Source organism: Pseudophryne corroboree, chromosome 10 (genome assembly GCF_028390025.1).
Source record: "Pseudophryne corroboree isolate aPseCor3 chromosome 10, aPseCor3.hap2, whole genome shotgun sequence".
NCBI classification, from domain to species: domain Eukaryota; kingdom Metazoa; phylum Chordata; class Amphibia; order Anura; family Myobatrachidae; genus Pseudophryne; species Pseudophryne corroboree.
In genome coordinates, this window is record NC_086453.1 from 316,738,275 (window position 1) to 316,763,414 (window position 25,140).

Genomic DNA, 25,140 nt, shown 5'->3' on the forward strand with positions numbered 1-25,140 from the left:
GAAGCCCAGAGGCTAAGAAACTAGGTGTCTCCCTAGTATTAGTAATGCTCAGATGGAAAAAGCAAGATGTTGTGTTTTAATACGTAGAGAACCCGAAATGCTGTTGCTAAGGGCAACAGCAAAACCCTAAAGGGTTACCAACGGGTGTGGCAGTAAACTCCTTGGTCAGAGATGGAATGATAGACACAAGGAGAGTCTCCACAATCCTAATCCTCACTTGCAGTGCACAGGTTCAGCTTACTGCCACTAAACTGACACCTGAACACCTTGCACAGTGAGACAGGATTTAGGCAGGCAAATCTGAGAATACAGCCGCAAACTTGCTAAGTTCACAGAGTAGCAAAAGAACCCCAGCAAGTTAAACGACTGACTCCAGTCTTACTGCTAGGTCTGGATTGGCAGAGTGTAGTACCAAATCCCCAGGCCTATTTGCAGTAAGCAACAACAAATACAAAGCTACACAGTACTGGCTAATTTTCAGGAACTGACTAACCAACAAAGATTCAGCAGCATCTGCTTAACCTGAGAAGAGGCCTTATATAGCAGGTGCTGTCCACGCCCCACTCAGACCTCACAGACTGTGAGCACAAAAACCAGCACCGGATCCCATGCCGTGCACAGAGCCTGTAACCACTGCACAGCAAAAGACCCGAACCGGAGTATCAGCTGCGCTCAGGTTACTCTGCTAGCACTTGTCTCCCGGTTGCCTTGACGACGTGGCAGCACAGGGCAGGAGACCCTAACAGTATGCAGACCCAAAATCAACAAATGATGTAAACTATTCAACAAATGGAAATAGCAGAACTAAATTCCCACCGCCAAATACCAACATCAGCTTACAAATGCTACGTAGAGCATAGATGTTAATTTACTATTCATGAGTGTGGCCTTATATGGTTTGACAGAGTCAAATGAGATACAGTAGCTAAACTCAAAGTTTTATGCTGCAGGTTCAGTATGGTCAGCACACAATCAACTTCTTCCACCACTACTACACCTAAGCGTAGAGTGCATAGAGCTAGGTGTTGGCAGTGAACTTGGAGAAGAGTCAATCACTTAAAACTGATTATGTTATTTAACCACATACAGTATGTCAATACATTTATTTTCTATATATCATTGTTATCAATAACAAAAAAATAAAATGCTGAAAAATTCAACATAAATCCATGTCTGCTTTTGGTAAACCAAATAATTTAGTGATACATTTCCTTTAATAATGGTGTTATCAATATTTTTGTGCTTTTGGCTCAACAAAAAAATAAAGAGAGCAATAACATATGTTTTGGAATTAAAACCTTACTTTATATTATATAAGCTTAATCTGTGTACAGTATGATGATGCACCTTCAGTTAGCTAATGCTTCAGTAGATCTGATAATCTACAGTCATTTATACAGTACTACATACACCATGTTAAGCGTGACAGAGGTAGACACTTCACAAATGAACCATGCAATAAAGTAAGGACAAGACATAATTCATTTGTTTTGGAATTTTGTTCTTTACAAATTCACTATGACTCTTCACCTAACCTGTCCTCTGCACTCTCCCAAACTGCTGATTTTCTAAGGTGCACTGCTTTCTTACTGTCTACTGGGATAGTAAAAAAATGGTGTAATAAACTGGGGCTTGAAAACAGATATGATATTAGTAGTGATGAGCGGGTTCGGATCCTCGGAATCCGACCCGCCCGAACTTCACCTTTTTTTTTACACGGGTCCGAGCGACTCGGATCCTCCCGCCTTGCTCGGTTAACCCGAGCGCGCCCGAACGTCATCATCCCGCTGTCGGATTCTCGCGAGACTCGGATTCTATATAAGGAGCCGCGCGTCGCCGCCATTTTCACACGTGCATTGAGATTGATAGGGAGAGGACGTGGATGGCGTCCTCTCCGTTATAGTAGAACACAGAGTGACTTAGTTAGTTATAATTGTGGGGAGGATTGGGGACGGGGAGCAGCTGTTAGGGAGTACAGTGCAGGGTTTTGATTATACCACCAGTGAGTTTAATCCTTTGTTTCTCTGCCTGAAAAAAACGCTCCGACCACCATATCTGTGCTCACTCAGTGTGCTGCACTGCTGCATGATATATCTGTGCTGAGTGCACTGCTCTGCTCACACTGCCTAATTGTGGGGACTGGGGAGCAGTTATAGCAGGAGTACAGTGCACAGTTTTGCTGACAGTGACCACCAGTCCAGTATACGTTTGTCTGCCTGAAAAACACTCCTGTGTTTTTTGTTTTTTTCTTCATACTAGTTTAGAAGTCTGCTGACAGTGTCCACCAGGTCCGTTATACAGTATATTATATATATAAGCAGCAGTACGGTAGGCCACGGCTGTACCTACCTCTGTGTCGTCAGTGCACTCGTCGTCCATAAGTAATATAATACTATACTATCCATCCATCTACAGTGTATACCTGTGGTGTTTTTTTTTTTCTTCATACTAGTTTAGCAGTCTGCTGACAGTGTCCACCAGGTCCGTTATACAGTATATTATATATATACGCAGCAGTACGGTAGGCCACGGCTGTACCTACCTCTGTGTCGTCAGTGCACTCGTCGTCCATAAGTAATATAATACTATACTATCCATCCATCTACATTGTAATTATACCTGTGTTGTTTTGTTTTCCTTCATCCTAGTTTAGCAGTCTGCTGACAGTGTCCACCAGGTCCGTTATACAGTATATTATATATATAAGCAGCAGTACGGTAGGCCACGGCTGTACCTACCTCTGTGTCGTCACTCGTCGTCCATAAGTAATATAATACTATACTATCCATCCATCTACATTGTATACCTGTGGTGTTTTTTTTTTCTTCATCCTAGTTTAGCAGTCTGCTGACAGTGTCCACCAGGTCCATTATACAGTATATTATATATATAAGCAGCAGTACGGTAGGCCACGGCTGTACCTACCTCTGTGTCGTCAGTGCACTCGTCGTCCATAAGTAATATAATACTATACTATCCATCCATCTACATTGTATACCTGTGTTGTTGTTTTTTTCTTCATCCTAGTTTAGCAGTCTGCTGACAGTGTCCACCAGGTCCGTTATACAGTATATTATATATATAAGCAGCAGTACGGTAGGCCACGGCTGTACCTACCTCTGTGTCGTCACTCGTCGTCCATAAGTAATATAATACTATACTATCCATCCATCTACATTGTATACCTGTGGTGGCTTTTAGTTGTGCGCCAAATATGGAGAACAAAAATGTGGAGGATAAAAAAATAGGGAAAGATCAAGATCCACTTCCACCTCGTGCTGAAGCTGCTGCCACTAGTCATGGCTGAGACGATGAAATGCCATCAACGTCGTCTGCCAAGGCCGATGCCCAATGTCATAGTACAGAGCATGTAAAATCCAAAACACAAAAGATCAGTAAAAAAATGACCCAAAATTCAAAATTAAAAGCGTCTGAGGAGAAGCGTAAACTTGCCAATATGCCATTTACGACACGGAGTGGCAAGGAATGGCTGAGGCCCTGGCCTATGTTCATGGCTAGTGGTTCAGCTTCACATGAGGATGGAAGCACTCATCCTCTCGCTAGAAAAAAGAAAAGACTTGCGGCAAAAGCACAGCAAAGAACTGTGCGTTCTTCGAAATCCCAAATCCCAAAGGAGAGTCCAATTGTGTCGGTTGCGATGCCTGACCTTCCCAACACTGGACGGGAAGAGCTTGCGCCTTCCACCATTTGCACGCCCCCTGCAAGTGTTGAATGGAGCACCCGCAGTCCAGTTCCTGATAGTGAAATTGAAGATGTCAGTGTTGAAGTACACCAGGATGAGGATATGGGTGTTGCTGGCGCTGGGGAGGAAATTGACAAGGAGGATTCTGATGGTGAGGTGGTTTGTTTAAGTCAGGCACCCGGGAAGACACCTGTTGTCCATGGGAGGAATATGGCCATTGACATGCCTGGTGAAAATACCAAAAAAATCAGCTCTTCAGTGTGGAAGTATTTCAACAGAAATGCGGACAACAGGTGTCAAGCCGTGTGTTGCCTTTGTCAAGCTGTAATAAGTAGGGGTAAGGACGTTAACCACCTCGGAACATCCTCCCTTATACGTCACCTGCAGCGCATTCATAATAAGTCAGTGACAAGTTCAAAAACTTTGGGCGACAGCGGAAGCAGTCCACTGACCAGTAAATCCCTTCCTCTTGTAACCAAGCTCGCGCAAACCACACCACCAACTCCCTCAGTGTCAATTTCCTCCTTACCCAGGAAAGCCAATAGTCCTGCAGGCCATGTCACTGGCAAGTCTGACGAGTCCTCTCCTGCCTGGGATTCCTCCGATGCATCCTTGAGTGTAACGCCTACTGCTGCTGGCGCTGCTGTTGTTGCTGCTGGGAGTCGATCGTCATCCCAGAGGGGAAGTCGGAAGACCACTTGTACTACTTCCAGTAAGCAATTGACTGTCCAACAGTCCTTTGCGAGGAAGATGAAATATCACAGCAGTCATCCTGTTGCAAAGCGGATAACTGAGGCCTTGACAACTATGTTGGTGTTAGACGTGCGTCCGGTATCCGCCGTTAGTTCACAGGGAACTAGACAATTTCTTGAGGTAGTGTGCCCCCGTTACCAAATACCATCTAGGTTCCACTTCTCTAGGCAGGCGATACCGAGAATGTACACGGACGTCAGAAAAAGACTCACCAGTGTCCTAAAAAATGCAGTTGTACCCAATGTCCACTTAACCACGGACATGTGGACAAGTGGAGCAGGGCAGACTCAGGACTACATGACTGTGACAGCCCACTGGGTAGATTTATTGCCTCCCGCTGCAAGAACAGCAGCGGCGGCACCAGTAGCAGCATCTCGCAAACGCCAACTCGTTCCTAGGCAGGCTACGCTTTGTATCACCGCTTTCCAGAATAGGCACACAGCTGAAAACCTCTTACGGCAACTGAGGAAGATCATCGCAGAATGGGTTACCCCAATTGGACTCTCCTGGGGATTTGTGACATCGGACAACGCCAGCAATATTGTGTGTGCATTAAATCTGGGCAAATTCCAGCACGTCCCATGTTTTGCACATACCTTGAATTTGGTGGTGCAGAATTATTTAAAAAACGACAGGGGCGTGCAAGAGAAGCTGTCGGTGGCCAGAATAATTGCAGGCCACTTTCGGCGTACAGGCACCGCGTACAGAAGACTGGAGCACCACCAAAAACACCTAAACCTGCCCTGCCATCATCTGAAGCAAGAGGTGGTAACGAGGTGGAATTCAACCCTCTATATGCTTCAGAGGATGGAGGAGCAGCAAAAGGCCATTCAAGCCTATACATCTGGCCATGATATAGGCAAAGGAGGTGGAATGCACCTGTCTCAAGCGCAGTGGAGAATGATTTCAACGTTGTGCAAGATTCTGCAACCTTTTGAACTTGCCACACGTGAAGTCAGTTCAGACACTGCCAGCCTGAGTCAGGTCATTCCCCTCATCAGGCTTTTGCAGAAGAAGCTGGAGGCATTGAAGGAGGAGCTAAAACAGAGCGATTTCGCTAGGCATGTGGGACTTGTGGATGGAGCCCTTCATTCGCTTAACCAGGATTCACGGGTGGTCAATCTGTTGAAATCAGAGCACTACATTTTGGCCACCGTGCTCGATCCTAGATTTAAAACCTACCTTGGATCTCTCTTTACGGCAGACACAAGTCTGCAGAGGTTCAAAGACCTGCTGGTGACAAAATTGTCAAGTCAAGCGGAACGCGACCCGTCAACATCTCCTCCTTCACATTCTCCCGCAACTGGGGGTGCGAGGAAAAGGCTACGAATTCCGAGCCCACCCGCTGGCGGTGATGCAGGGCAGTCTGGAGCGACTTCTGATGCTGATATCTGGTCCGGACTGAAGGACCTGCCAACGATTACTGACAAGTCGTCTACTGTCACTGCATATGATTCTCTCACCATTGAAAGAATGGTGGAGGATTATATGAGTGACCGCATTCAAGTAGGCACGTCAGACAGTCCGTAAGTATACTGGCAGGAAAAAGAGGCAATTTGGAGGCCCTTGCACAAACTGGCTTTATTCTACCTAAGTTGCCCTCCCTCCTGTGTGTACTCTGAAAGAGTGTTTAGTGCCGCCGCTCACCTTGTCAGCAATCGGCGTACGAGGTTACTTCCAGAAAATGTGGAGAAGATGATGTTCATTAAAATGAATTATAATCAATTCCTCCATGGAGACATTCACCAGCAGCAATTGCCTCCAGAAAGTACACGGGGACCTGAGATGGTGGATTCCAGTGGGGACGAATTAATAATCTGTGAGGAGGGGGATGTACACAGTGAAAGGGGTGATGAATCGGACGATGATGATGAGGTGGACATCTTGCCTCCGTAGAGCCAGTTTGTGCAAGGAGAGATTGATTGCTTCTTTTTTGGTGGGGGCCCAAACCAACCAGTCATTTCAGTCACAGTCGTGTGGCAGACCCTGTCGCTGAAATGATGGGTTCGTTAAAGTGTGCATGTCCTGTTTTTACAACATAAGGGTGGGTGGGAGGGCCCAAGGACAATTCCATCTTGCACCTCTTTTTTCTTTCATTTTTCTTTGCGTCATGTGCTATTTGTGGAGTATTTTTTTGAAGGGCCATCCTGCCTGACACTGCAGTGCCACTCCTAGATGGGCCAGGTGTTTGTGTCGGCCACTAGGGTCGCTTAGCTTAGTCACACAGCTATCTCATTGCGCCTCTTTTTTTCTTTGCGTCATGTGCTGTTTGGGGAGTATTTTTTTGAAGGGCCATCCTGCGTGACACTGCAGTGCCACTCCTAGATGGGCCAGGTGTTTGTGTCGGCCACTAGGGTCGCTTAGCTTAGCCATCCAGCGACCTCGGTGCAAATTTTAGGACTAAAAATAATATTGTGAGGTGTGAGGTGTTCAGAATAGACTGAAAATTAGTGGAAATTATGGTTATTGAGGTTAATAATACTATGGGATCAAAATAACCCCCAAATTCTATGATTTAAGCTGTTTTTTAGGGTTTTTTTGAAAAAAACACCCGAATCCAAAACACACCCGAATCCGACAAAAAAAATTCGGTGAGGTTTTGCCAAAACGCGTCCGAACCCAAAACACGGCCACGGAACAGAACCCAAAACCAAAACACAAAACACAAAAAATTTCAGGTGCACATCACTAGATATTAGCAGCAGCAGATGTAGCATCCTGCTACACATGCATACAACATGACAAGGGAATAGAAGCCATCATTTGGTTTCTTAATAATATAGATCACTGTCAGTCAAGAAAGGATTAATGAAGCAATCAACTTTATTCTGAAAAATAGTGTATTTTATTTTGAGAGGATGGATTACTTACAAAAAATGGGGACCACAATGGGAACCAAATTTGCCTCATGTTACACAATCTATTTTTGACTTTTTGGGAAATTCTGAACATCGACAATAGCATAATTTGGGGCACCCACTTATCAACTCTACAGGGGGCACAAATGGGGGCACAACTCTACAGGGCGTGAAACTGACCATGCCCCCTGTATGAAGCCACACCCCTATTTGCCACGCGTGGCGCCAAAAGGGCTAGAACTGGCCCTGATACCAACTGACAGTGAACATCATCACAACTGGCTAAAAGGAATCCCAAAAAGACAATTTATAGAGGTGAGAAAAAACTGCAGTGAAAACAATTTCTGCTTACAACAGATGTCTTCAGTGAGAGACAATTTCCACTAGTAAAGGATAGAATGAAGAACAGCTTATAACCATAATGGAAGAAACTATAACAAACATACAAGTAGATCCACCCTCTTAGACCCAGATAGATAAAAAAAGGAATCAATCAGCATCAGAAAATAAATGGAAAAACAAAATGGAGGCTGCACTAAATGTGTTCAATATGACAACAGTAATGATGTATCTATTAATTCCACAATTTAATAGTAAGAGAATGATACACTAAAATATTAGGTAAATACACCATAAAAAATGCATGCATCAATAATAAAAATGTAAAAAGCACAAATCAATGAATGAATTCAGGGTTACCCAAACAGCCAGGAATTGGAAGAAGTTGGAAATATGGGAAGTCCGTTCCAAAATGATTCCCCTAAAGTCTCAGAGTCCAGCATATGCAGATTTTAGGAGGTAAGCAATGTCCAATGTATTGGCAAATTGCCGCTAGAGGATGTAGTACTCCGAGGTTTTTGGTGGTGAGCTCCTCATGCAATACGGTAGGTAAAGTTAATCGGTTCAGCTTGCTATTAAGGATCCTCCAAATATAGATGGTGATCTGGATTGAGAGGGGATGGTCCGGTCTTCCGACAATAAGTTCCTGGCGTGGGGCCCTGTACACCTGACATGTTTTGCTGCAGTCAGTTAGCAGCTTTTTCAAAGATATCAATGTATTGAGTATGTGGGGTTTATATACTCTTTTCAATATGGTGGCTAATTAGCACCTGATGACAGTGTTGCATAAGTACTGAGCAATTGCATATAAATACAGCAAAGTTGTATAGAAGACAGACCTACCTCTCATATGATGGGAGAGATGTAAACATAATTCAATTTTTATTATAATTTATTGATTTTCAAAGCATACTTAGCTTTAACAGCAAAGATGAGCAGGAAGTATAGATATAGGCAGTAGCCAATCATTACATTTGTTGTGGCTAATATCACCATAGAAACACATTTGTATGCAATATTATTGGTTAGGTACTGACATAGAAGTGGCACAGTGTTTTCCCTCATAAATATCACGTAGTCAGAGATCCGATCACGTGACCACTACCGCGTCACGTGACCGGAGCTCCGGCAGCGCCCACCACTGGGTAACCAATTTTTTACACATTCAGAAAATAAATGGGCATTTATAACAAAATATGATTCCCAACACAAACAGGTCAAATCCATTATCAGGAAACACTGACGCCATTTGTGTAAAGACCAGGTATTAAGGAATATAATTCTAATGGAACCAAAATTCATATACTGAGAAGTTACTAATCATAAGGACCAATTGTTAAAAAGTTATCTACAGCAGACTTCTCTTAATCCTTGTGTGCAAAAGGCTTCTATAGTTGTGGTCTATACCCAGGCTGCCGTCATTAAGTTGATTCCTTTTTTCTCTCTTTAAAATTTTCATATGTACAATGAATCAGCGAGCAGCACCATCTACACGTGTCTCATGATGAAACATTTGTTTTATCAATATAAAACATCACGTAATAAATATTCCCTATAAATCATCATTTACTTAATAATCTGGTGCGGGAGTATCTAGAATTCAAAACTCTATGCCCAGGATGTAAACAAATAAAAACAAACAACTCAAAATTCATAGAAATTACCGTCAACTATATCAAAATGTAAAATTGATGACTTCATTACCTGCAACACAAATAATGTATGCAGTATAGTATACCTAGTGGAATGCGATTGTAGTCTAGACTATGGGGTCTATTCAATGCATGTCAGATCCTCTCCGACGGAAAAGATCCGACGGAGAGGATCCGACAATGTAGTATTCAATTTGCGGGCAAATCCGACTGGTTTTGCCAAGTTTTTACAATTTCAGTCCGACTTTATTTAAAGTCGGATTGACATTGTCGAAATAGGGACTAAAACCTGTCATATTTGGCTGCAAATCCAACAAAACACGTGGATCCACGTCTAATCCGCCGATCCACGCGTCTTCTGACAAGTCGGAAAAACGTCAGTACCATTGAATAGGTTGATTCCTGATTCATGAAATGCTGACATACCATTTAGTTGTGTAAGTGTATTGGAAGGGGGAGCCCCCCAGCACTTAACCAACCATGTACTATTCTTATAAGGAAGGGGGAGTGAACTCATATCATTTGGAAATAATACACGAGGATTGCGGTGTATATTTGTTTTCTCTTACATGTACAAGAACCACCTATGAACATTTGAAAGGAGAGAAATCTCAAGACGCTTCTCATTACAAACATCAAGGGAAGTGTCCATCTGTGAGCGCCTGGGCGCTGTATTTTGTATTTTCTTTGTATATTGTCTGTTGTGGGGAATTGTTTGTGATTCCTTTTCAAAATACTGCTTAGGCTGCTCCATTGTAGCGCATAGAGGCACCTCACTTCTTCTTTTGCATATTGTGATTCCTGATTCCACCTAAAAAAGTCGGAAATTGCCGTCTTTCGGACAAGATGGCAGTTCCGACTAGACCCCTATGTTGGAGAGCTACTAGATCTCTTAAGACTAGCATCACTGAACACCTACAAAACATCAAAAAAGAACTACCCACACATCATTTATTGGACCATTTTAGAGATCATCATAATTGTTCCACAGAACACATCAAAAAATTAATTGGAAAATCAAATTATCAGATCAACTTGGAAAGATTGGAACACAGAGAAAATAGCTTGTGCCAAAATGAAGTGGTTCTTTAAAATATTATCTCTTAAAGGACTGAACCAAGATTTTGAAATAAATGGCTCTTACAGAAACCAATATATCCACATTCTTATGTTTATTTGCACACTATACCTTCCTCCAAATCCCCTTATGAAAGTGAGCTTATTTTGTATGTTTAGATAATTATTTGCTATCTCATACATTTTATTAACATATCATTATTTGCAGATATAATATATTCCTGTTACCATACAAGAGAATTTATATCTGCTTTCTTCTCGCCAACTTCTGAAAAAAAATATCTATCTACTTCAAGAAGAAAATATGGTTAATTAACAAAACAATGTTTTACAGTGATAAACTACAACAAACAAAACATATTATATGCTTCACAGAGCATTTTAAAACACCAGAATTCTGAAGATCAACAATACAATGTCTCCGGGCAACCGGGCAACATCCCGCGGCATCACTTCGGATCACCTGGTCACAACAAACAGACTTATAGAGACAGACAAGAATAATTTCAACTTGTTCAACTTCTCCTAGAGCTTTAAAAATGACAGTACATTAAGGTCTATTAACACAGAGTCTCCAAGCAACTATACAATATCCTGTGAGGTCACTTCCAGTGATGTATCCAGAGGTCCCACAGCGGCCAGCTCAGACAGAAACTGGAAGCCATCTCAAAGACTCTATTTAAGGAGACCACCTAAAGAACACCTCCATGGCATGACAAACAGACATTCAGTGGTCTATTTACTAAGCCTTGGAGAGAGAGAGAAAGTGGACGGAGATAAAGTACCAGCCAATCAGCTCCTAACTGCCATGTTACAGTCTGTGTTGGAAAAATGACAGTTAGGAACTGACTGTTTGGTATTTTATCTCTGTCCACTTTATGTATCTCCAAGGCTGAGTAAATAGACCAATCAGTCTCAAACACATTGGTCGGGAAGAGGTGACGGCGAGCTTCTTGTCCAGAATCCAATCTATTCCTCATTACATCTGCTCATTTCAAAACTCTGGTAAAGCAGCCACCCCGGCTTTTGATGTATGTGTACATTTATTTATTGAACATTTTTTACCTATTTCCAAGTATCTACTTGTAGAAATAAGTGTTATTTTAGACCTTATTGTAAGCTCTTCATATTCAGATGGCTTACACAACCAAAGCCTTCTAAGGTTATTAAGAGCTATTCTAAAATATACAGTCAATTGGATCAGCAATATTTGTTTTTAATACACCAACTTTACCTTTGAGTATTAGAGTGTGCTAGAAACCAATAATATCTGTTTATATTGCATCAACTACAGATCATCAGGATCCTGCTGTTCTGTTCACATTATTTTATTTTGCTTTCTGAGGTTAATAGTGTTTATTACAAAACAGTAACAATTGTTTTTAAAGAATCAATTTTTATGCTTCCTTAGAATTTGATTTAATCCATTGGGGTTTCCACATCATTAACAGTTACTGATTGTTTTTATCATTTTCCTTTTATATTGCGGCGAGTTATCAAATTAATCTAAAGGCCCCCATCCACTAGTCCGATTTGGACAGTTTTCTTCAGATTTCGACGCATCTGACCGTCAAATCTGAAGAAAAATGTCACATCGGATGGCTCTTCCGATCCGATGCGCACTCCCGTGTCAGATTTGTCTGAACTACAAATCTCTGAGGCTGCCCCAACTATTTATCGGAATCTGAAGAAATCAGGTGCACATCGGATTGTTTTTTTTTCTTCAGATGTATCTGATCAGATTCATCTGAAGCGTCACTTGACTGGCATCTCCCTGGCCACTCCCACCCACCAAGAGGGGGAACAGCGGCAGCAGCAGCATCAGATCAATCGCATGTAGCATGTGTGCATCAGATATATCTGATGCGATCTGACACATGATAGATCGCATCAGATACATCTGAAGTGAATGTAGTGAAAATTAAGCCCAGGGTCAGATCCGATTCCCGGGAAGCTCCCGGGAGAGCTCAAGAGAAATCTGATGAGATCTGCAGTTCAGACAAGTCTGAGTAGTGGATGGCCACCTTAAGGGAAGGAACAATTCTAGATATATAGGTTTAAAAATGCAATGGCGATATATGGAGCAAACTGCAGCCCAGATGTAATCAAGTGGAACACACCCACCAGCAACAGTCAAATAATAATATATAAGTTAGAGAACACCTTAGGCACTACAACAAGTTCACATCCAGTATCAGAATCATATAGACATACAATAAATAATCAGAGATGTATATAAATGTATAAAAGTGTGTAGCATAAATTAAACTTCAAAAGGCGAACAAAACAATACATCTTCTTTGGGTGTCAACCTTTGGAATATGCGATAGTCTAATGTTTTTCAGGTCATGGGAAAAGAGGAAAAAAGATATGTCCAAAAATTCCTAATTTTCAAATGTCTCTACAATTGAAATTCAGCTGAAAAAAAGAATCATACATGGTGTAAATTTTGATACTTGATGTAAAGAAAAGTCTTTCAAGGTTGCCTGCAGTCCTCAGCATATGTAAGACATATTAAACATGGAGACATAGCGCAATAAACTTCTTAAAACAAAGCAGACATTTTATTAAAATGTTTTTTGGTGTGTAGTTTCCCTTATGACAAAAAAAATCCAGATTGGTATATTTAAAACAAATGGAACCATACCGTGTTTGGCTCCTGGTAGGAGCGTTGGAGTAAGTATAAATGATGGGTTCCGGATGCCTTCTTTTTTCCCTGCAAGACAGTCACCAGCATCCAGGCACAATAGTTTAAAGTTTCTTGGATGCAGGTAAGTATGGTCAAAGTGCCTCCAATGCGTTTCAAGTCTATGATGCTTTCCCAGGGCAGTACTTATAGTCTATTTATAGTCTAAATGACCTAGAAGTGTTTCACATAACCATTAGTTCACAACGAATGAACAACTATTTCTGTCTCTCACTAACTTATTTGACTGATAAGGTAGTGATGGTCTTTTGCAACATTTTTTTCTCATTACGTTGCCATTGGGTTCCTGGGTAATCCCCGGTATTTTGGACAAGCCGCTTACTCCTAGTTAAGCACCGAGTATTTTCTTCTACTCACATATACCTTTCTGGGATAGTTAAAAGCCTATTTTGTTGTAATGCCTCATTGGAGTTAGGTTCGATTTGCTGGCGGCCGGGATGCCGATGGTCAGAAAACTGACCGCTGCATCCTGATGTTCAAATTCCTGTAAGGAGAAGGTAAGTATACCTCCCCCTGGCCCCTAACCTTAACCCACCCTCCTTGCAGCCTAAACCTAACCTTCCCCACTGCATCCTAACACTAACCATCCCCGGTGGTGCAAAACCTAAACCCCCCTCCCCACAGCCTAAACCTAACCGTACCTCTGCAGCCTAACCCTTCCCGAGGGGTGCCTAACTCTAACCCCCTCCCCACAGCCTAACCATAACCTCCCCGGGGTGCTGCCTAACCCTAACCCTCCCCCTGCAGCCTAAACCTAACCTCCCCCCTCTGTGGTTTACCTCTTCACCAGGCCGGTGTATCCTTGTTCGGCATCCCAGCTGTCTGGATTCCAGCACAGGGATGTTGTAGTTATTCATGATGTTGGTGTCGGCATACTGTATAGCGTCTGGATTCCAGCATCGGTATTCTGTCTGCTGGTATCCTGACAGCTGGGATCCTGACCCATTCCCCCACATTGTGCAATCCAGGGCCAACTGTTTTCTAAAAGATGTACATTGCTGGACCTCAATGTCCCTGGTGTTGGTGCTCCAACTCCTTCTCCCTCTTCTTCTCCTTCACAGTACTAAAAATGTTACTGATCTGTAAGAGAGCCCAGGGCCAACTGTATTCTAAAAACTCATACTGTGCACTACCTTCATGCACTAGAGGGCCCTTACCTGGCTTAACAATCCAACAAGTTGCCAATAACCTTCATTTTGCCACACCCACAAATGCATATTGGTATGGGGGTCACTTTTTATAGCAATTTGTGCCAAAGGGCTATTATTTCAGTATTTGTGTCATTTTTTGCAATGGTTTCAACTGCAGCTGTATACATTTCATATTTAGTTTTGTGTTTTTTTTTACCATGTAATAAAATAAGGACAATGATGTTTAATGTGGCTTTTTAAAAAACATATTTTTTGAGTGATTTTGCCTGTAGTAAAAATTATCATTTTAATAATCAGCGGAAAACCGAAAGTTATGCTAAGTCTATTTACTAAGCCTTGGATGGTGATAAAGTTGATGGAGCTAAAGTACGAGCCAATCAGCTCCTAACTGCCACGTCACAGCCTAGTTTTGAAAAATGGCAGTCAGGAGCTAGTTGGCTGGTACTTTATCTCCATCCACTTTATCTCAATCCAAGGTTTAGTAAATAGACTCCTAAGTCTCAGTTTAGTCAATTTCACCCATGTCTCTAATAGTTTAGTGTTTTTTTTAAAGAAATATTCCACTGGTTAAACAATACTGATAGTGAGCCCCAAATCAGGTCATCTAAAGCTGTTAGCCACGTAACCACTGGTCTTTCTTATTCAAAAAACGAACGTTTCAACTTAGACCATCAATAACAGGACAGAAAATCTAGCACCATTCATTTTTATACAGACCATTATTAGCTATGGTTTGTTTAACTTACTAATTACGAGACTGGCTATTGCACAAAGGCAATCTGAAGAAGATTGCATCTCCACTGGATAGTGTCAATTTGTCTTGTTTTTTCCCCTTAACATTTTCAGCATTCTTATCACTTTGTGAATCAAATAAGCAGAAAAAGTATCATTTAACATTTCAAGCAGAACCACAAAGAAAATAAAGGGTTTGCGAACAAACCATAAATCTCAGTACTCTCAAATATTTGTGATGGTATTGATAAGAAAACTCATTCCAATTTATCTACAACAGTAAGATAGTAATAATAACTTAGAGTTTGAAAATACAATGGTAGTACATGAAATGTAACACTGTTATTTCATTGGCCTCTCAATATAAGGCTCTCTGGTATATCATTTTTCAAGGATATAATCAAAAGCTGTTTTACAAGCTTTTTCTAAGTTTCTCTAATAACTTCATGGTGTACTTTCTTCTTCTGGTATCTCAATGTATTTGTAAGCAATGCAATATTTCATTTCATGTTTTATCAGCTACAAACACAAGGTTCATTTAAACCTTTTTTTGTGTTTTACCGGTATTTTTTGTGTAACCAGTAGCCATTTTTCCTAACTGACCTGGACATGAGAACTATATATTTTGCAATACATAAAGTTTGCATAGGTTTTAACAGGTATATTTACATTATTCCCCTTTATATGTTTCTTAATTATGATTAATATTCTCCCAATGCTTGGGACCAGAAGGATTTGGGATCTTTCTGTATTTTGGAATATTTGCATACCATAATAAGACATCTTGGGGATGGAACCCAAGTCTTAACACAAAATGCATTTATGTTTCATATACACTTTATACTGGCTGGGTATGAAATACTGGCTGTCGGGATGCTGGCGGTCACATGACCGATTGCGGCATCCCGACAATGAGGATCCATACACTGAACAGGGGTAAGTATTTTCCCTCTGTACTGCACCCTAACCTAACACTAACTCTTGGGGCGTGTCGGCTAGGGCTAATCCGTGGAGGGTGGCTGATAGGACTAACCATTGGGGGATGGCGGCTAAGGCTAACTACCCCCCTAGTGCCTATCCCTAACCCCCCTAGTGCCTAACCCAAACCCTCTCCCTTGGCCCTAACCCTATCCCTGATACTCTTCTTCGGCATTCCGGGGGGTTGGTGTTCTGGTGTCTGGTGTCCTGAGTGGTGTCGAGATTCTGGCGTCGGTTACATACAGACCGCCAGGATGCTGAACATATCCCATCTTATACATAAAGCCGGACGGTAGTTTTATACAATATTTGTAATTATTTTGTGCATGAAGCAAAATTTGTGTATATTGAACCATCAGAAAGCAAAGGTGTTGTACTCAAAAAAATATTGGATTTTCAGATATGACTCAACCTGTAGTAGGTAGAGAAATGCTACAGTACACATCAAATTGGAAAAAAAAAAACAGTATGGATTTACCCTGCTGTACTACAGTAGCTACTGTATGCATGATTACAGGATCTCGAGGCTACTACAGTACTTTGGGTTGTATCTTGCATTTGGCTATTTCTTTTTTACTGTGTTGGTCTGCTCACTTAACTTGTGTTGTATTTATCTTTGAAAATATACATATAGTAATAAAAAAAGAAACAAAAAAGAAAAACCAATATGGAATGAACAAGAGAAATGCATACAATGGGGCAGATGTATTTACCTGGAGAAGGGATAAAGAAGTGATAAAGCAGTAATAAGCGCAAGGTGATAACGCACCAGCCAATCAGTACGGATTTGAAAAAATGACAGTTATTAGCTGATTGGCTGGTGCGTTATCACCTTGCACTTATCACTGCTTTATCCCTTCTGCAGGCTTATCCGATCAGCCCCATAGTTACATAATCAGCTGATCCTTTTCTATCACTGTTTTCAGAGTTATTTCCAAGGCTCTAAGATCATCGGTAATTCTTGTTTGGCTTCACCATACGAAAAACTTACTCCATAAAACTTTGAAAGCTATTCTGAGAAACTAAAGCCCGGTTTAAAATGCACGTATTTTGCACGTGAATAATCCTTTACTTACCCAGAGTTACAGTAAATAGAAAAACTGAAAGGAATACAATTGATCTTCATTTAAAGTAATTGTTCAACCTTGGTCTGAAGAGACCTAAATTTGTGGTAAGAAGTGCCCTTAAACTTCAGGTAACTCAAAATTAAATGCCATTATAATGGGTGTACTACAGATGTGTCCCAATACATCAGGGGGGTCATTCTGACCTGATCGCACGCTGCAGTTTATTGCAGCGGTGCGATCGGGTCAGAACTGCGCATGCGCCGAAGTGCGCTGGTGCATGCCAGACAGCCGAAGGCCGTCGGGCCACTACGATCGCCTCTGCCTGATTGACAGACAGAGGCGATCGCTGGGTAGGCAGAACTGCGGCGTTTGACCGCCGTTTGGCCGACATTTCATGAGCGTGGTCCATCCAATGCAGGCATGGCCGGACTGAATGGGGGCGGGCCACAGCGGTTGCATGACGTCACATGCAGCCTTTGCGGGTCGGGGAGCGACGAGTAGCTCCCGGCCAGCATGCTAAAGCTGCGCTGGTCGGGAGCTATTCTTGAAGTGCAAAGGCGATGACATTGCATTTCTGCGGGGGGGCCGGCACTGACATGCGGGGCGAGATAGCCCTGTGCTGGGCGTCACCCCGCATGTCAGTGTGAATGATCGTAGCTGTGCTAACTTTAGCACAGCTACGATCATCTCGGAATGACCCCCCAATCCTCTACACGCCACGCAGCATGTGATTCCTGCCGCGAGTGAGCTGCCAGTTTCTTTTGCAATGGCATAAATCCTAGAGCAAAGATCAGAGCTATTAATGATGATTGTTAGTATGATTCTTTGCAGTATTAAAACAAATATTGAAATACATTTTAAAAAACCCAGGTGTTTGTTGATTGGTTAAGAGTATGAGAAATTGTGCTGATTGCTTAGGTTCAATAAAATCTCATGTTGGTTATCAATGAGCATTATTTTAACAATGACACTTCTTGATAAGATTGTATTCCATTTACATTAATTGTGTAGTAAAGTGGTTTTTGAGGGGTAGGGGATTTTTCCTATGGTATAATTATTTTCTTTACAATGTGGCACCATAGGTCTTTGTAGGGTTTAAGTTGGGGTACTAACTTTTTATTTATTTATTTTCATTTTTCTATTAAATACTGTAGAAGCCAATCATCATCATCATCATCATCATCATCATCATCATCATCATCATCATCATCATCATCATCATCAAGTTGATGATGATGATGACGATGATGATGATGATGATGATGATGATGATGATGATGATGATGATGATGATGATGATAATAATGGTCTCTCAAGTATGCCACTACATCATGAAAAACTGAGAACTTTGAAGTTGATTTAACTGAATTTTCATATAGACACATTTAAAGTATGTATGTAATGTAGTTTTAAATCTGTATACAGTATCTAAGATATGTGTGACTTACACAGTGATGCATAATTTTTGTGGCATGTATGTTACACCTAAATTTTAGATGCAAGAGCATACAACTCTAAGTGATCCCGTAACCAGTGTTTAGATTATTCAACTTAATATAAGAAGTTAAACTGATCACTTATTTTTTAATATAAACATCAATTTAGTGAATCAAGTTGAGCTGAAGTTTATTTTTAACTCAAGATGCAAGAAGGTCTATCTATCTATCTATCTATCTATCTATCTATCTATCTATCTATCCATCCGCAGGGATGGGCCCCCTGCACTGCTCTTGGCAAGTCAGCAGTGACAGGCATACGGACCTAGATAGCAACCAATCAGAACATTGTTCCACATACAGATGGAGCCACGCTTGTCTTTGCCTGCCTAGTCGCAGGCGTGCACTCCCGGCGTGACTTGGCGATCCGTCCGCCTAGTCATGCCGGGAGTGCACAGAGCTGCTTCCCATTGTAAGCGTCTCTGTCTGGGCGCACGGGCCCGCCCGCACGGAGACGCTCTCCATTCAAGTAAATGGGGAGCATCTCCATCCGGGCACGCCCACCAGTCCAGACAGAGACGCTCACAGTGACTAGGTGCACCCATGTGGGCACGCCTAGTCACAGACGGAGCCACAACTAGCGTGGCTCCATCTGTATGTACTATGCACTGTGATAGACTGATTGTCGATAAGTGTCATTAATTAGCACTTCTTTGGACTAACATCCATAAATGTATGACAAAGAGCTATATATTATTTTTTTAACTGGTTCATTTTTGTTGAGTTTTCACAATGCCTAGAAGAAAATGTTCTCTTGGTCGTGACAGTGCGGCAGGTAAAAGGGCGCGCATTGCGCAAAGAAATAAGGCTATATCAGATAGAGAACATCGCCTCTTAGAAGAGTAAGACTTCAGTACAATTAATACATTTTCACGTATGACACTGTTTTCCAACACCCTCCCCCTCACCCTATATATTACCAAAATCCATAAGTCCATTATCATTGACTTTTGTCTGAGTGGAGCCGGGTTCTGCAGCTAGTTAATAAATAATATACATCAATTTTCACATTTTCCGTGATATAGGAAAAGTATCTTCTTTTTTGCTCCTCCATTTATGTGCCATTCTAGATTATGCAATAACTTGGGTTTAGAAATTAGGAACAGTATCAGATTGTAATGACATAGGAGTCATTTAGTTTACATATGCCTCATAATTATATAGCTAGACTCTACTCTCTCCTATTCAGCTGGTTTTATGACAAGGGGCCTAATTCAGACCTGATCGCAGCAGCAAATTTGTTAGCAAATGGGCAAAACCATGTGCACTGCAGGGAAGGGGGGGGGGGGCAGATATAACATCTGCAGAGAGAGTTAAATTTGGGTGGGTTATTTTGTGTCTGTGCAGGGTAAATACTGGCTGCTTTATTTTTACACTACAATTTAGATTTCAGTTTCAACACACCCCACCCAAATCTAACTCTCTCTGCACATGTTATATCTGCCCCCCAACCCCCCCTGCAGTGCAAGTGGTTTTGCCAATTTGCTAACAAATTTGCTGCTGCGATCAGGTCTGAATTAGGCCCAAGGTTGTAATGATTGTTTTTTTTTTCATTCCTTAAGACAAAACTGTTTTGATTTTACAACTGATCTTAAAACATATTTTGTCATTTTTGTTTTTGAATAATGTATTTTTACATGACTTTTAGAATTTGATTTAAATTTAAAAAAAGATTAAATAAATTGGTAGTGGATTGTAGGGAGAAATGAAAGGTCATTAGAGAATAGCCGTGTTTGATGCACAGGAAGCATATAGGAAACTAAAGGGAACACAGTAGGCTGGTGTGTTAAATGGCATATCTCTTTGCTTCTGTACTTTTTTGTACACTTTGTTCTTTATGAATCTTTTTTTTTTGAGGTATTTGAATGGGATAGGGTCAGACGTACTAAAATCTTAAATCTGTTAAGATGATAAAAATACTAAAATATCTATGTGTGGGAGAGTATTCTATCTATAATTGTGCTCTTTGGTCTGGCTCCTTGAGCCCTTCGATCTGTGGGGTCATGTAGAAGAATGTAATGCCAAATGTTTAATAATGTAATGCCAAAGAGAATAAAAGGTCCTCTTTCATCCTGTGTAAGTGTGGTATTTTATCTGTAGAGGAAGCCAGTGAAACCTGTGCCGAGTATTTATAGGGGAAATCAAAATTGAAAAGCATACATATAACTCTACAAAAAGTCAAAATGATAGCAATTGCTTTACTGAGCTGTAGAAGTTTAATTTTTATTTATGCTGATAAGTGGCAAAAGGTTATAATAATGCTAAATATTATTTTCCATGTCTTTTTAACAGCTATCTTTTATTCTATTTCACTAGATTGTCCTTACTATTTGGTTCCTACACAGCCCATTTAATATTATCGGCGGGATGTAATATCATCTAAGTTTTCCGGAGGTGCGGGATGCCGGCTGACCTCCAATGTTTTTTTTTTAAATGGCAGTCTTTCTCAGGGAATGGTTTTGCCTTGTAAATAACTGCCACCTGCTGCTGTAAAAAAATGTCCGAGTTCACCCGGCATCCCTCACCACCGGCAAACTCAGACACCATTACATCCCGCCGTATATTTTCTACTAATATTATTGAAAACAATAGTTTTACTACTCTGTTTATAATGTTTTTTATTGTATTTTCTATGTTTAACAATTACATTGCATTTTTGTTTTCCTCCTATAAGTTTTATTTGGGTCATTTGTTTGTTGCAGTGAAGATCTGCCACATACATATGTGTCCTCATCTACTGTCTTATATGAACACCCCTGGTTGCATTTTAGTGTAGTCAGTCACATCATGGCATGCTCTGTCACAGCATAATGCAATGAGATGCTGAAGATTGTAATACTACTTTCTGTCCACTAGGTGTCATTTTTTCTAAACTGCACTGCGCATGCGTGAAATAACTAATGCAGTGAAATTACTGTTATTTTAATACGCTGCTTTTCTGTTTCCATCTACAAAATATTTCAACAATTTACTGTATGCTGTAAAAATATGCATAGACACAAGCTTGTTTGAGTTTATTATGAATATTATTTATTTTTAATTATTTATTTTCGGATATACAGTATAGTATTGTAATGTACAGTGTCTAGCAAATACAGTATAAACTTGGGGATTTTATTCTTACAATATTTTGATCAAAACATTTAAGCTTCAACAGCAGCATTTGTGTATACAGCATCTGCAACAATTTCCACAATGATCTGCTACTGTAAATGTACATTTTGTTTTAAATAAAATTAAGAATAAAACTACAGTAGCCATTGTGTGTTCTAATGTATGGTATGCTTATGCTTGACCTGTAACTAGTATACTGAACTGTACCTTAGTTTGAGGTAACACTATAGTAGGATAAATAGCGCACATGTACAGTACTATATTGTACATAAATACTGCCACATAGAAACACATTCTTTCTTTTTCACACATTACACTGTACCTATAATGTAGTATCGAGTTTGTATCCCGCACCGGACAAGAGTACTCTTAAATTAAAATGTTAACACTGTATCAAGTTGGGAACCAGCTAATAGTTATATTCCTCCACTGGGATTTACTTCAAAAAGCTGGAGGTGCTCCTGCAATCAATAAGCCAAACATTATAGCAAAATATTTGTTGAAAAGAAACAACAAGAGAAGTAGATTGCTTTTTGGAGCACTCTTTTTAACAATACTTAATATGTTTATATGAATATGATATGATTGTTATAATTAAAACGTAACCTTTAATTTTTCTTCCATAAAATAGATGGGGTACTTCAAGTGGCAAAACCTATGTGTGCATGCCACTTAGTAAGTGCATAAATTCTATTGCACCCCCTGTAAATTATAAATATCTATGTCTTAAATTAGACCAATAATTCATACTCTACATAGTGAATATATCTGTAAATTTATTTTAGCTAATTGAAGTGATAGCAAACAATTAATTATTTATTGTCAAAAAATTGTTCACAAATTAAACAATTAATTAATAACAAAAAGGTGTCATTCCTAAATTTCGATATCTGATCATAGCCAGTAGTAAATGATTGATATAAATAAGAATTTACTCACCGGTAATTCTATTTCTCGTAGTCAGTAGTGGATGCTGGGACTCCGTAAGGACCATGGGGAATAGCGGCTCCGCAGGAGACTGGGCACAACTAAAAGAAAGCTTTTGGTCTAACTGGTGTGCACTGGCTCCTCCCTCTATGACCCTCCTCCAGACTTCAGTTAGGATACTGTGCCCGGAAGAGCTGACACAATAAGGAAGGATTTTGAATCCCGGGTAAGACTCATACCAGCCACACCAATCACACCGTATAACTCGTGATACAATACCCAGTTAACAGTATGACAACAACTGAGCCTCTCAACCGATGGCTCAACAATAACCCTTTAGTTAAACAATAACTATATACAAGTATTGCAGACAATCCGCACTTGGGATGGGTGCCCAGCATCCACTACGGACTACGAGAAATAGAATAACCGGTGAGTACATTCTTAATTTCTCTGACGTCCTAAGTGGATGCTGGGACTCCGTAAGGACCATGGGGATTATACCAAAGCTCCCAAACGGGCGGGAGAGTGCGGATGACTCTGCAGCACCGAATGGGCAAACTCTAGGTCCTCCTCAGCCAGGGTGTCAAACTTGTAGAATTTAGCAAACGTGTTTGACCCCGACCAAGTAGCTGCTCAGCAAAGTTGAAGAGCCGAGACCCCTCGGGCAGCCGCCCAAGAAGAGCCCACCTTCCTCGTGGAATGGGCTTTTACCGATTTAGGATGCGGCAGTCCAGCCGCAGAATGTGCAAGCTGAATCGTACTACAGATCCAGCGAGCAATAGTCTGCTTTGAAGCAGGTGCACCCAACTTGTGGGGCGCATACAGGATAAATAGCGAGTCAGTCTTTCTGACTCCAGCTGTCCTGGAAACATAAATTTTCAGGGCCCTGACTACGTCCAACAACTTGGAAGCCTCCAAGTCTTTAGTAGCCGCAGGCACCACGATAGGTTGGTTCAGATGAAAGGCTGATACCACCTTAGGGAGAAATTGGGGACGAGTCCTCAATTCTGCCCTATCCGTATGGAAAATCAGATAAGGGCTTTTACATGACAAAGCCGCCAATTCTGATACACGCCTGGCCGAAGCCAAGGCCAACAACATGACCACTTTCCACGTGAGATACTTCAATTCCACGGTTTTAAGTGGCTCAAACCAATGTGACTTTAGGAAATCCAACACCACATTGAGATCCCAAGGTGCCACTGGAGGCACAAAAGGGGGCTGAATATGCAGCACTCCCTTAACAAACGTCTGAACTTCAGGTAGTGAAGCCAGTTCTCTCTGGAAGAAAATCGATAAAGCCGAAATCTGGACCTTAATGGAACCCAATTTTAGGCCCATAGTCACCCCTGACTGTAGGAAGTGCAAAAAACGGCCCAGCTGAAATTCCTCCATTGGGGCCTTCCTGGCCTCACACCACGCAACATATTTTCGCCATATGCGGTGATAATGGTGATTACTTCTTTCCTAGCTTTAATCAGCGTAGGAATGACTTCCTCTGGAATGCCCTTTTCCTTCAGGATCCGGTGTTCAACCGCCATGCCGTCAAACGCAGCCGCGGTAAGTCTTGGAACAGACAGGGCCCCTGCTGCAGCAGGTCCTGTCTGAGCGGCAGAGGCCATGGGTCCTCTGAGATCATTTCTTGAAGTTCCGGGTACCAAGCTCTTCTTGGCCAATCCGGAACAATGAGTATAGTTCTTACTCCTCTTCTCCTTATTATACTCAGTACCTTTGGTATGAGAGGAAGAGGAGGGAACACATAAACCGACCGGTACACCCACGGTGTCACTAGAGCATCCACAGCTATCGCCTGCGGGTCTCTTGACCTGGCGCAATATCTTTCTAGCTTTTTGTTTAGGCAGGACGCCATCATGTCCACCTGTGGCCTTTCCCAACGGTTTACAATCAGTTGGAAGACTTCTGGATGAAGTCCCCACTCTCCCGGGTGGAGGTCGTGCCTGCTGAGGAAGTCTGCTTCCCAGTTGTCCACTCCCGGAATGAACACTGCTGACAGTGCTAACACGTGATTTTCCGCCCATTGGAGAATCCTTGTGGCTTCTGCCATCGCCGTCCTGCTTCTCGTGCCGCCATGTCGGTTTACATGGGCGACTGCCGTGATGTTGTCTGACTGGATCAGTACCGGCTGGTTTTGAAGCAGGGGTTTTGCCTGACTTAGGGCATTGAAAATGGCCCTCAGTTCCAGAATATTTATGTGTAGGGAAGTCTCCTGACTTGACCATAGTCCTTGGAAGTTTCATCCCTGTGTGACTGCCCCCCAGCCTCGAAGGCTGGCATCCGTGGTCACTAGGACCCAGTCCTGTATGCCGAATCTGCGGCCCTCTTGAAGATGAGCACTTTGCAGCCACCACAGCAGAGACACCCTGGTCCTTGGAGACAGGGTTATCAGCCGATGCATCTGAAGATGCGATCCGGACCACTTGTCCAACAGGTCCCACTGAAAGGTTCTTGCATGGAACCTGCCGAATAGAATTGCTTCGTAGGAAGCTACCATCTTTCCCCGGATCCGCGTGCAGTGATGCACCGACACCTGTTTTGGTTTTAGGAGGCCTCTGACTAGAGATG